At 40.2% G+C, this 13824-nt stretch overlaps 1 protein-coding gene across 13 annotated transcripts in view; it reads right to left on the minus strand.

The window, feature by feature from the left end:
* Positions 1 to 13824, minus strand: part of SUPT3H (SPT3 homolog, SAGA and STAGA complex component) — a 520171-nt gene that overhangs the window by 378738 nt on the left and 127609 nt on the right. The gene's annotated exons all lie outside the window — the stretch shown is intronic.

A 13824-nucleotide genomic window follows, 5' to 3' on the forward strand; every position in this document is an offset into this window, starting at 1 on the left:
GGCATAAGGACCTCTATTTTCCCAACACACTGCATTGATGTGATGGCTATCAGCAATACTGTTTCCACCGATAAATGGAGGAATGCGCAGGTAGCCATCAATTCCAACAGTGATCTTGTACGGCACTTAAGACCCAGACTGAGGTCTCAAACCGGAGCAGACTGCTTGATGGATGGAAAGATTTCTGAGCTCCCTAAGAAACGTCATGGTTGCTAGATGTGCAAAAATGGAATAATCTTCTATCAGAGAACAGAAAGCTGCAATGGCTGGTAAGTGGAATCTAATGGAGATCAGCAACAGCCCTGAGTTTTTTAGTGTTAGAATATTGTCCAGTATATTTGGCAGCAATGAGGTTGCCAGTGGCAAGTGTTTGAGGTTATACTAGCAGACAAATCTTGTCCATTTTTAAGAGTACATGTAATGTGTAGACTGTTTTCTGTTGTGTAATAGTACTCTTTTTACTTCCTCTGACCAGATTGTTTCTAATCCTGTCAGCTATGGACAAGCCATGCTTTGAAACAAAGAACTTGGAGATTAGGGTGAAAGATCTTCCCACCTACCCGGCAGAAGAGCTGAGGAGTGGCTTAGAGAGTGATTGATGAACAAACAGCTAGCTGTGTCAGGTAAGGAAACCATGTTTGTCTGGGCCAGGTAAGAACTATTAGAATGACTCTGACTTTGTCCTTCCTTATTTTGAGTAGAACTTTGGATATCAGAAGTCAGGGAAAATGCATATAGATTGGTGGCCCAGCCCACCTCTAGAACAGAAATGGGCGCATTTCTTCTTTATCATCATGGCAAACAAGTCTATCTCCCACTCACGGTCTTGAGCGAAGCATGTCTGCGGTTACATTCTGAACTCCTAGAAGGTAAGCTGCTAGGATGACAATCTGATTGTGTATGCCCCAATTATAAAGCTTCACAGCCTTGGTGCAGAGGGGGAACCCTGGTCAGCTGGTATACAACATGCATGACATGTTGACCAGCATGTGTTTGGCCCTGATTAGTGGTGGAAACAGAAGATAAGAGTATCTGACTACCTGAGTTCCAGAAAGTTGATGTGCAGTGCGGTCTCAAGACATACATGGTCCAAGGCAAGTGGGAGTGTCCTTATGTGCTTCTCGCCCAGCAGGGATGCATCTGCCATTATGACAATTGTTGTGGAAGGATATGCAAAGGAGGCTCCTGCACAAACATTGAGGCCAGCTGCCTTGTGCCCCAAAAGCTGAACAAAGTTCTTGACCGTGGTTTGAGGGAAGAGCTAGATTGCGTTGACTGTGTTGACGCTAGATTGCGTTGACCTGTGCAATGGGAGGTAGGCTGCTACTGAATGGAGATGCGCTCCTCTGAATTCTAATTTTGTACAGGGGTCAAAGTGGATTTTTGCATGTTAAACTGTAGGCCCAATTTGAGGAACAGATTTGTGGCTTTGGACGGTACCCGCAAAGTTAGTTCCAAGGTACAACCTTTCAGAAGCTAATTGTCCTTTGGAGTTGTGCCGCTACTTCTGACATGACCTTTGAAAAGATCCTTGGGCAGGGGAAAAGCCAAAAGGGAGCATCCTGTACTAAAAATCGTCCTGGCCAATAGTAAAACATAAGCATCATTTGGGATTGCAATGTGAAAATATTCTTTCTGAAGGTCAAGGGCTGAGAACCAATCCTCTTGATGCAGTGACATAATTATCGCTGCAAGTGTCGGCATTTTTAATTTTTGTGCCTTCACAGAAATGTTGAATAGCCCTAAATCTAGGATGGGTCTCCAACTGCCATTCCTTTTTTGGTACCAGGAAACAATTGGAATAAAATTCTTTCCCTCTGTGCTACATATTTCCTGATACAAGTGCTAGGGGAACCAACTAGAGGCAGACCTTTTCTAGACCTACTGCTCACAAACAGAGAATAATTAGTAGGGGAAGCAAAAGTGGATGGGAACCTGGGAGACAGTGACCATGAGGTGGTCGAGTTCAAGATCCAAAGAGGATAGATCTAAAAACTGTTCTCGATGGTAGCAGAAGACAGAACAAGGAGTAATGGTCTCAAGTTGCAGTGGGGGACGTTTAGATTGGATATTAGGAAACACTTTTTCACTAGGAGGGTGGTGAAGCACTGGAATGGGTTACTTAGGGAGGTAGAGAAATTTCCTTCCTTAGAGGTTTTTTAAGGTTAGGCTTCACAAAGCCCTGGCTGGGATGATTTAGCTGGGGATTGGTCCTGCTTTGAGCAGGGGGTTAGACTAGATGACCTCCTGAACTCCCTTCCAACCCTGATAATCCATGATATATAGGAATTAGATCTATAACACCCAAAAGCAGGGGAGAGTCTATTTCTTGACAAAGCAAGTTCTCGTGAGAAGGGCCCCTGAAGAGGAACAGGGAAGGGGACTGGTTGGTGGAAGAGAAGTAAAGTGGATGGAATTCCTGGTGGAGATGATCTCTAAAACCCACTTGTTTGTAGTGACAGACTCCCAAGCCTGCCTGAAGTGGTAAAGGTGGTTGCTGAAGGGAGGAAGGCAGCTGTATCGGTTTAGCTGGTAAGGATGGAGATGGTAACTCGGGGCCTTAACCACTCTGTCAAAATTAGTGCTTGGAGGTAGAAGGCTGTGAGGTCGAAGGCTGCAAGGTGGGTGGTTTTTTTCTCTGGAACCTCTACCTTTTATGTTGAAGTTCATACAACCACTGGGAAGTTGGGAAATGGGCAGGATGGGATCTATAAGCCAAGCGGGATTTGCTAAAATTTCTCTTGTAGGGAAGGTGTATAAAAAGAATGCAAAGTAGCCCAGGAGTCCTTTAAAGTGCACAGAGATTCACCTGTAGTGTCAACAAAAAGCTTGGAACCATCAAAAGGAAGGTTTCTAGGGTGCAAGACTCTACCCACCGTGTAGTTCATTAAGCTCTCACCACAGGAAAGGTCAAGTGGCTCCAGCACCACTCTGACATTCCAGCAGAATCCTGTTCACTAACCCTAAAGAGAGTGGGCAAGATTTCTGATGTTGACCAGAAGCCAACACTGCTAAACAGCAGTTGCTGTTGGCAGTAAGAGAGAGAATGCCCAGGGAACAGGACTATTCTTTTGTTAATTACCTCGTAATAAGCCTAATTTAAAAGTCTAAATCAGTGGATTTTGACTCTAAAAAGTTCCCAACCAGCATTTTTCTTACTTTGCTTATCTGCAAATTTTTACAGATATTGTGTGACAGGGTTCCTGGGGTGCAACCTGAACTGTGGGACTCCTGAGTGCTCCATTCCACCAATCTAAGGTAACCCTCACACTGTGATGCTGTTGGCAAGCTACGACCTCTGACAGGTAGTATACTTACACAGACATCCATAAGCAGGGACACACTCAACTGAGTTATATAAATGCTTCTCCCAGCCACTCATGAACTAATAATAGCGAGGCTCCAGCCAATTCTCCCCAGCCTTGCACCCTAGAATTGTACCATCTTCCTCTGGTCAGAAGCCTGACCAGTGTAAATTCATTATTCAGTCCATTCCTCCCTCTGTGTGGAGAAGACACACAGTAGCCTTTGTAAACTGAGCTGAGATTTCCCAAACACTTCAACCAAAACACAGTTTTAGGTAAAATATAGAACAGATTTATTAACTAGAGATAGATTTTAAGTGATTACAAGGAGCAAGCGTAAAGATCAAAGTTAGTTACCTAAGAAATAAAATAAATTCATAGTCTAAGTTCTATAAATTAAACACGATTTGAATCAGAGTCTCATCTCAATATAAAGACAGCAACTCTCCTTCAGCCAGGTACCATCCTCCCCTGGTTCCAAGTGTTTGTTCTCCAAACACGCTTCCAGGTATTGAGTTGGAGGAGTGAGGCCAAGTGATGATGTCACTTTCCCTTCTTTACTGGTTTCTTCCAGCTTGCTGGAAAGATCTTTTGCTATCTCAATCGTCTAGGTGAAGTTTCCATTGTATATAGTTCCTGGGGTAGTGAATTCTCTTTAAAGGACCATCAGCATGTCTGGCTATTCCATTGTTGTACCTGAAAGCCTGGTTGCGGGTGTTTCTAACTTCACAACAAACTCAGTAATGCACACATAGCAAACTTCATAAGTCTACGTCCAATAACAACATACACAATCCAACAGGATATTAATGTTCAACAGATTAAGACTTTGAAAATGATACCTCAGAAGGCATCTTTTGTACAAAAAAATCATAATTATATGGCAGTGGTGAATATGGGGGTTCCAGGGTGCTGCTTTGAGATACCAAATGTCACAGATTGATAAACAAAAATTTGTCGGTTTCTGGGGGAATTGTGGAAATTGATCTTTGCCAACACTTATCAATAAAAAGATTACCTCCCACACCATATTCCAAAGCACTGAACCACTAAAGCGTCTCAACAAAACTGGTAAGAATTTTTTTTTTTTTAACACGAGCAAAATGTATTTTCCTCTAACCTAGTTCTCTAAAGCAACTGAATTGTTTTAGCTGAAACTTTTCTAGGCAGATATGGGAGATGTTCAGAACGTTTCTGGCCTGACAATGAAAAAAACATAATTCACATTCAACTGTATATTTATTTTTCAATATAATCCTTGATATCAATGCACTTGGTCAAGCGCAGCTGCAGCTTGGCTATTCCCATCTTGTAGAAGTCTTTGTCCTGCATGTCCAGAAACTGCTCAACTGCTGCAATCACCTCATCATCATCATTGAAACTCTTCCCACAAAGGTCTTCCTTCAACTTGGGGAACAAGTAGAACCCCAAATCTGTTGAACCAGGCAGATGAGGAATCAGTTGAAAGCTATATTTGGCCACTGTGTCACTACAACCTGGGATGATGCATTGTCCTGGAGAAACCAAAAGTTTCGAAATTTCCCTGGAATGCCAAGTCATGCTCTCTTCTGATCAGCGGTCAACATTCTGGGCACTCATCCTGCTGGCACCTTTTTCATGCCCAAATCCTCATTGCAGATGGTATGACCTGACCCTGTAATGATGACAACTATCTCAGATATATGCCTGACTGCTGATCTACTTGTGACGGGATTCCTGGGGTTCAACCGCTGCGCCCCCTTAACTCTCTCCAGCCTGGGTTGTCCCTCACAATGCCTTGCCGCTTCAGGTACTTTTATCACTCAGCACAACCTCATGTGGAGCCCCACACCCAGCTAGATTGCATGAATGCTCCGGGAGCCACTCATGAATCTCACAGAGTAAGGCACCAGCCATAACCCCTCAGCTCCCAGCCTTGTACCTCGGGAATATAGAATCTTGCATGGCTCAAGACAAGCCATGCAGATTTATTAATCGGTTCACCACTTCATCAATGGAAAGTGGATATACACTAGCCTTTGTAAACCTGAGCAAGCACCCGTACCAAACACTTCAGGCAAACTCACTGGTAAAGATAAACAGTTAAACAAGTGTATTGGCTACAAAAAATAGATTTTAAGTGATAGGCAAAAAGTCAGAGTTAGTTACCAAAAGAAAATACAAGCACGCAGTCTCAACTCTCAACCCTATTACACTGGGAAACATCTAGATGAAACAGTTTTTCTCACCCCACTGGATACTGCAGTTCATAGTACACAATTTCACCTTTGAAACCTGGCCCAGTCTCCCCTGTTGGAGTCTTAAGTCTTCTCACTGTCCTTGTTGCTTGCAGCACAGGTGGGGGCAGGAGAAAGTCCAAACATGGGCTCCCTGTGCTCTGTCTTATACCCTCAGTCCCATGTGCTAGGAGAACACAAGTCCAGGCATGTCTGGTAGGCATCGCTGAGTCTCCAAGCAAGGTTGAGCAATTCCCCTAGTGTGGCCTCATGCAGATGAGTCACTGAATTGTAGCTCCCTTGCTGGTTGTTTGACACCCCGCCTGGGCATTAGTTATTTTCCTTCCTGTTGTCTCTGGGCAGCTAATATCTGGCTGATTCTCCAATTTACAGTATATGTTTTACTGACAACCATACAACACAATCTCATAATTTCATATGCGCTAACGATATATGTAGTTAGACAGAACAGTGACTTTCCCCGATACCTTACATGTAAGGCTGTCGACTGATAACCTGCTGGTGAGACACACAGGACCAGTGCCACCTCAGGTGGTTTAGGTTTCTCAATTTTTGTGTGAGAGGCGCAGAGCCGCCCCAGGTGGTTTAGGTTTCTCAATTTTTGAGTGAGAGGTGCAGAGCTTAGAAGAAGCTAGAGCTAAGAGCTATCAAAACTAACTTAGAGTTTACTTAACTAACTTAAACTTAAAACCTAACAAACACCCCTAAGAATAACATTTTAGGGAAACCAAGCTTAGACCAGTCCCCTTGGAACTTAGAAAGTTTAAGAAAAACAAGTATAGCCTACTAGTCATCTTGTCTACTAGTCCAGTCTAACAAGGTGGATTACCTTTTTTTATAGGGCACAGGTGCCTGAAATCCTTCCTCCTATGCCCAAACTTCATTCCTCACCCACAAAAATGTTAGGGTACACTTACTCCATAGGCTAGTATGTTTGTATATATTGATGACATGTACATATATATTAATGACTTAGATCATGCACATGTTATTTTTGTTCTCCTGGTTATTTCGGTTCTTTCCTTGTGGTGTACCTGTTAACTCTGTGGGTACAGACTTGGAAATCCCCTATGCCATTTATCTATCTAGGTGAGAAGTCTTAGATGTTGTGTGGGTGCTGACTTGCTATATGGGTGAAAGGTCCCAGACATAGATATGCTAACTTTGCCTTAGCTCAACATATAGGATGTGGCCTGTAGGTCCCTTGCATTACAGCCAAACTTACTTGAATATAAATCTATAAACCTATTACAATAAGCTAAATACTTAAACTATATATATGCAAGCAAGCAGGCTAATCCTATAGGCTACAACATGCATCAGTCCATACTGCTTTGGATGGTTATTGAGCAGAACCTGTCATCAGCATAGATGCATGTCCTCTGGAATGGTGGGTGAAGCATGAAGGGACATATGAATCTTTAGCACAGCTGGCACGTAAATATGTTGTGATGTCAGCTCCAACAGTATCATGCAAATTCCTGTTCTCACTTTCAAGTGACAATGTAAACAAGAGGCAGGCAGCATTATCGTCTGCAAATGTAAACAAACTTGTTTGACTGAGCGATTAGCGGAACGAGATGTAGGACTGAGTGGACTTGTAGACTCAAGTTTTACATTGTTTTGTTTTTGAGTGCAGTTATGTAACAAAAATTTACATATGTAAAAAAATCCTTACATATGTAAGTTGCACTTTCATGATAAAGAGATCACACTACAGTACTTATATGAAGAGAACTGAAAAATACTATTTATTTTTTACAGTGCAAACATTTGAAAAAATTATAAAATGAACACTGTACACTTTATATTTGGACTTCTAACTGACCGATATATTTGACAATGTAGAAAAATATCCAAAAATATTTAATAAATTTCAATTGGTATTGTTGTTTAACAGTACAATTAAAACTGTGATTAAATACAATTTTTTTGAATTAATCACATGAGTTAACTGCGATTAAATCAATAGCCCTAAAAGAATCATCAAAATATCAGTACTTTGATCTGTGAAATCTGTTGGGCCCCAGCATATTATTAAATAGATCAAGCTAGACACTTTCTGAACAAACTTCATACCTAGCAATGGTAATTTCAGGCATGACAGTTTACTTCTGGCAAAGGTTTAGGCAACTGAAAACACGGAAAGTGTCAGGCAAACTTAATTACAGACATTACTACTTGTGCCGCCAATAGTGACAATCTATATTGCATTATTATAGGTGAAGCAGCGTGAGAGTATTAATTCTACATCTTTATGGTTTTTGGAATTTGCTGGAGCAATTGATTTTCAAATAAGTAGACCTGAGTTCAAATTCTGACAGAGTTCACAATTGAAAATGAGTTCACTGGTCCCATTCTATTTCCCTTTTCCAGATTTTAATCCACCTTAAGTATGAGAAATGAAATGAGCATGTGTTCTGCTCACAGAAGACTACAGCTGGAAGAGTAGGTTGACTGGAAACAGTACTAGAGTGTATTGTCAGGACTATGTCAAGAGGCTGGTCATACCAATGGTAGCCAGCCAGTGCTCTCAGCCTCTTACCTTCTGATGCACTAGAGTTGATTACATTTAAAAAAAAACAAGTCCATTGAACAGTGAAGCAAACACAGGTATATAAGAAACAAAATTACTAGATAGTGAAATTCCTAAGAGCTTTTACAATGAATAGCTGCTGTTTTCTAATCATAATCAACTAGAAAAGTGCGTCATAAATACTGATTTCCCTTATTTGTGAGTAGAGTTGAAAGAAAATTCTATAGCATGCTATGCTCCAAGGAGATCTAGGAACAATGTCCGAAGGGACTGGATGGCTCATGGGAATGGGAATGGTAATGAAATAGGCTTGGCAGAACTCAGTTATTGTTTTATAATTTTGACTGATATCTATTTTAAAGCATTTTTTTCTATTTTTATCCATTTATATTTTCACAGTTGTGGGAAATTATGAGTGCGGCCAGAATTATTTAACGACAGTAGACACAGATTCAAAAAGTTGAAGCTTTATAAACTGTTAAAAAGCAAAGTGCCAACATCCCATGTCAAAATATATGAAGTAAATATCCTTAAAACAAACGAAGTATACTTGTTTTTACTATTCATTTGATAATCCATTTGTAACAAGACTAATTCAAAAGTCTAAATCAGTGGATTTTGACTGTAAGAAGTTCTCAAGCAGCATTTTTCTTACTTCACCTATCTATAAATTTAGACTATTACTGATGGAATATTTTTGTCCGTTTGTGTGTGTATATGATAGAAATTGACTTTTACCAATACTTGCCAATAAAAATGTAACCTTCCAAACCTGGTAATGAGATACAACCTTTAACCTCTAAGACACTGGTTCAAATTAAACAAGTTAGTAATGATTTTTAAAATGTTACCATCTGACTGCTAAATGCTGTCCTATGACAAGTAAATTGATAGTCTTTTGCCCAACAGGTGTTTATATCTCAAAATCAAGCATCACTAATTGCCACTAAATAGCAATATTGGTGCCAGACACAGGTAATTTAACAGGAATGGAGGATGGGAAATCGTGATAGAGGTACACTGCTGAGGAAGCTTATGCTTCTATTTATGGTGTGATCCTGCAGAGATATTTCCCACATGGAATCCCAGAAAGTCAATGGAGCTCTGCATTATGACTACCCCTTTCTGAGCACTCCAGCTATTTCACACTCAAAATGCTATGGTTATACAAATAAATACATATATACATAAATACATACATAATAATACAAGCAGACAAATGATTAAAAACCAAAAGTCAAAACAAGGAACATCATCTAAAAGAAAATACTATTGCACACACAGACACCTATGAAGAAAAAGCACATCAACTTCCACCTGCTACGTTCCACTTGCTACGAACCAGAAGATTTCACCCCATCCTATCAGACAAGGGACTTCGCTATGGTGATCCATGTATCTATTTCCTCTAAGCTTGATTTTGAAACCCATATCTAAGAATGAAACCACACCCTGAGAAAGCACCAACTGGTACAACACACAGCACGCATGTGATTAGCAACACATCGTCCTTGTGGTCCACTTTTTGTATGGACATAACATAGCAGCCATGCTATGTTCTGGTTCATGCTATGCAGGTATGGTCTGCAAGGACTTAATATTTAACTATCATAGAGGACTTTTCAGCTATAGATGTCAAAGCATATTACAAAATAAAATATCATATTACAAAAGAAAGTATCATTGTCTCCATTTTACAGATGGGGAAACTGAGGCACAGAGTGGTGACATGACATGTCCAAGATTCCAAAGTAAGTCAATTACAGAACCAAGAATAGAATCCAGATCACATGATTCCCAGTCTAGAATCCCAGCTTCTCATATTCAATGTGCATAAAATGGAGCAATTTTTCTCCTTAACTGCTGCCTGAAAGGTTAATCAATAATCAAAATAATAATAGGTACTCCTCATGCACTTTTCATCCAAGGATCTAGACATTTTACACATTTATTAAGCCTCACACCACATTTGTGAGATGTTAATCTAATTTTGTAAATAGAGAAAGGTAGAGTGACTTTTTCACCAAGCAAGTTCCTGTAAAAGCCAGGAACAGTACATCATCACTCAATTATATGCTGTATGTTTGAATCAGCGCAGATTAGCAGTGACTGATCATTACCATTTTTTGGTATTTTACTGGTCTATCTGAAAAGTGGTCTTAGGTCTTCATTTTTAATTAAACTTAGTACATCTGTACTCAAATGTGGGTTTGTTTTTTTATTATTTCTGTGTTTAATTTAGTGTAAGGGTAAAAAAAACAAAAAACAAAGGAGAGTATGAATTTGGGCTGAGCTTCAAATCTGGATTTTAAACCATTCCCCAAAGTTTGAGGAACTTGAATTCACGATTTTAGAGAAAGGGAGAAGTTGTGAAGTTGAAATCTAGGTCCAAGTTTGGATTCTGACCTCCTTCCCAACAATTTTTGTGGCTCTTTGGATCTAACGTCTTGCACTAGCCCATTACACAGATAAAGCACAGCAATAATTTCTTATGCAAGTTGTTCCCCTCTGAATTTCATCAAAATTTGGGAGAGTTCCTGTCAGCAATACTTATTCAAACCAAACTATCAGAAACCTTAACCTTCTGAATTTCTTAACTGTGTGATTGATTTTCTCACATTCCTGGTTACTTAACATTTGTTGCACTTCTCTCTCTCTAGATTTTTGTTGTTTTTAAAAAATAAAATGCTAACAGACTAGGGGGAGCTAATAGTGGCATTTAAACATTAGAAGTTCAACGTCTTTTAATTTCTGAAGCAATTTTTGACAATGTATGCAATTCAAATATGGCTTTACTTTAATTCAGCTCAAAAGATTCCAGAAAAATTCACTCATAGTGAAGTTAAGCACTGAAAATTTCATCCCAAAACAAAAAATATTTGAGGAAGTTATGAACAAGTGGGAAAAAAGAGTTAGAACGAAAATTGAACTCATACTTTCTTTCCCATACGTAGGACTTAGTAAGCAGTATGGCCTCCTTCGCTCATTAAGTGTTATGTTACAAAGTGACGTGATTACACACCCCAAAGCATTTATGTTGTTCCCCCCTTACCACTGAAACATGTTACTTACCTGGCAATTAAAAAAAATCTCAGTAACTGTTTTTCATATTGAACACACAGTTTCCTCAAGATTTTAGGAAACAGCGGTAATATAAACGGGAGATAAACATCAAACTATTTCAGCATGTGTTTTAAAAGGGATGGAGAGTTTGGAAATTAAAAAGGAAGCTTACTTTAGCATTAAAATAGTTTAAATTATTTCCCTGGTCTCCCTTTTTCTGGAGAGGGACAGAAAAATCCTTTTATAATAGCAGGAATGAGCTGATGAAATCCACTTAGCCTACTGCATGCACGGACATGAGTCAGCAGAATCAAAGAATATCAGGGTTGGAAGGGACCTCAGGAGGTCATCTAGCCCTGTCTTTTCCAGCATGATCCCAGCATCTGATCCCCTTGCATACTATCTTCAATTTATTTTTAAAGAGAACAAAAAAAATGTATTTCAGAGAGATCAAAAATATCAGATCATTAAAAATAAGGAGCCCTTAACAGAAACCATCGTAATGATACCTACGCCAGTGACAAGAAAACACCACCTATGCAAAGAGAAATAGTCTAAACTTAAGCTCAAAATTTAAGTGACATCATTATTAACTGATGGAGTACATCGAAGTACAGTACACATATATATTCAAATGATTTGGCACTCTGTTGCAGAAAAATAAAAGAAACAAAGCCAGTCTTCTGCAAGAAGAATGTAAAAATAAGGCATCAGTTCAGATGTCAGTTCTAAAGCAGCAAATATATATACAATAATGCCAGAGATGTTCACAGTCCTGCTATCATGAATGATACTGAACAAAAAACAAAAATCCATGTTATTATTGCATTTTTATTTTCACAGGAACATGATTATCACATTTTGGGCTGAAATTTTTATTTTTGGTAGCTCCCTGATGAACTTTTTTGGCAAATTATACCTCCTCCTCCTCAGTTTACCCCAGAAATTAGGCTAATTATACTTACCTACCTGGCAGGTGTATTGTGAAGATTAGAAACTTATATTATAGTGGTATCTTTGGTCTATGTACTCGACAAGCATATCAAAAAGGAGTCTCTTCCCCAAAGAGCAACAGTGTGAAAAGGGTGACGAAAGTTGGTATATTTTCCTTCCTGCCTTTGCCTTTTTGTCTGTATAATTGTAAACTCTTTGGGTTAGGAACTCTTTCTCACAATTGGGCACCAATTTCAGTCAGAGTCTTACACAGTATTGTAACAGCAGCAGCAACCACACACACATGAAATGGTAGAAGTGATGACAGACAACCTGATTTTTTTTTGAAGTTGTGCTTTACACTTAACTCAGGAATTCAGCATCTGTTATGTATGAAAAATACTGCATATACTCCCCAACATTGCAACACTGAACACAGAATGACTTTTCTGAGAATTTACAGGTGATCCAGGTAATTATTTTTCTGAGTTCAATTAATTTTAACATTCTTTAAATGATTCATCACTCTGGCTCAGCCTATTTATTCTTTTTTAATCATCGCAATGGTGGAATAATGCAAAATCTGAAAGCTTCCCAATATACTGAAATCTAATATATTGGCAACATTTGTAAGGTTTTGCTATTCTTCAGAATTTATTCATCAGCAGAGGCTGACTAAAAATGTTCCCCTCTACAGAATTCCACAAAGAACTTCCCCCTCCTATTGTTTTCAATGGGAATGAGGCCACAAGTATTCCTAGAAGAAAAAAGACGGTTACTCAGCTTTGTAACTGTTGTTCTTCAAGATGTGTTGCTCATATCCATTCCAATTAGGTGTGCGCGTGCCACGTGCACAATCGTCAGAAGATTTTTACTCTAGCAACACTCGGTGAGTCAGCTGAGGCACCCCCTGGAGTGCCGCTCTTATAGCACCGGATATATGCTCCAGCCGACCCAGCACCCCCTCACTTCCTTTTTGCCGGCTACTCCGACAGTGGGGAAGGAGGGCGGGTTTGGAATGGATATGAGCAACATCTCGAAGAACAACAGTTACAAAGGTGAGTAACCGTCTTTTCTTCTTCGAGTGCTTGCTCCTATCGATTCCAATTAGGTGACTCCCAAGCCTTACCTAGGCAGTGGGGTCAGAGTGAGATGTCGTGGAGTGAAGGACCGCTGGACCAAATGTAGCATCACCCCTGGACTGCTGCACTATCGCATAGTGAGAAGCGAAGGTATGTACTGATGACCAAGTTTCTGCCCTACAGATCTCCTGTGTGGGCACATGAGCCAGGAAGGTGGAGGACGAAGCTTGAGTCCTAGTAGAGTGGACAGTAAGATGCGTAGCTGGGACACCAGCCAAGTCATAGCACGCACGGATGCATGATGTAATCCAGGACGAGATGCACTGCGTGAAGACCGGGAGGCCCTTCATCTGGTCTGCCACCGCTATGAACAGCTAGGTCGGCCGCATAAAGGGTTTCGTTCATTCGACGTAAAAGGTGAGGGCCTTGCGAACATCTAGGGAATGTAGCTGCTGCTGTGGTCGAGAAGCGTGCCACTTTGGGTAGAAGACTGGAAAGGAGATGTCTTGATTGACATGAAAGGCAGACACTACTTTAGGAAGGAAGGCAGGGTGTGTTCGCAGCTGTACTTTGTATACGGTGGGTCCGATGTGAGGGCTCAAAGTTCTGATACACATCTCGCCGAGGTGATAGCGACGAGGAAAGCTGTTTTCCAGGAAAAGTACAGA

This window comes from Gopherus evgoodei, chromosome 3, assembly GCF_007399415.2.
Source record: "Gopherus evgoodei ecotype Sinaloan lineage chromosome 3, rGopEvg1_v1.p, whole genome shotgun sequence".
Lineage (NCBI taxonomy): Eukaryota > Metazoa > Chordata > Testudines > Testudinidae > Gopherus > Gopherus evgoodei.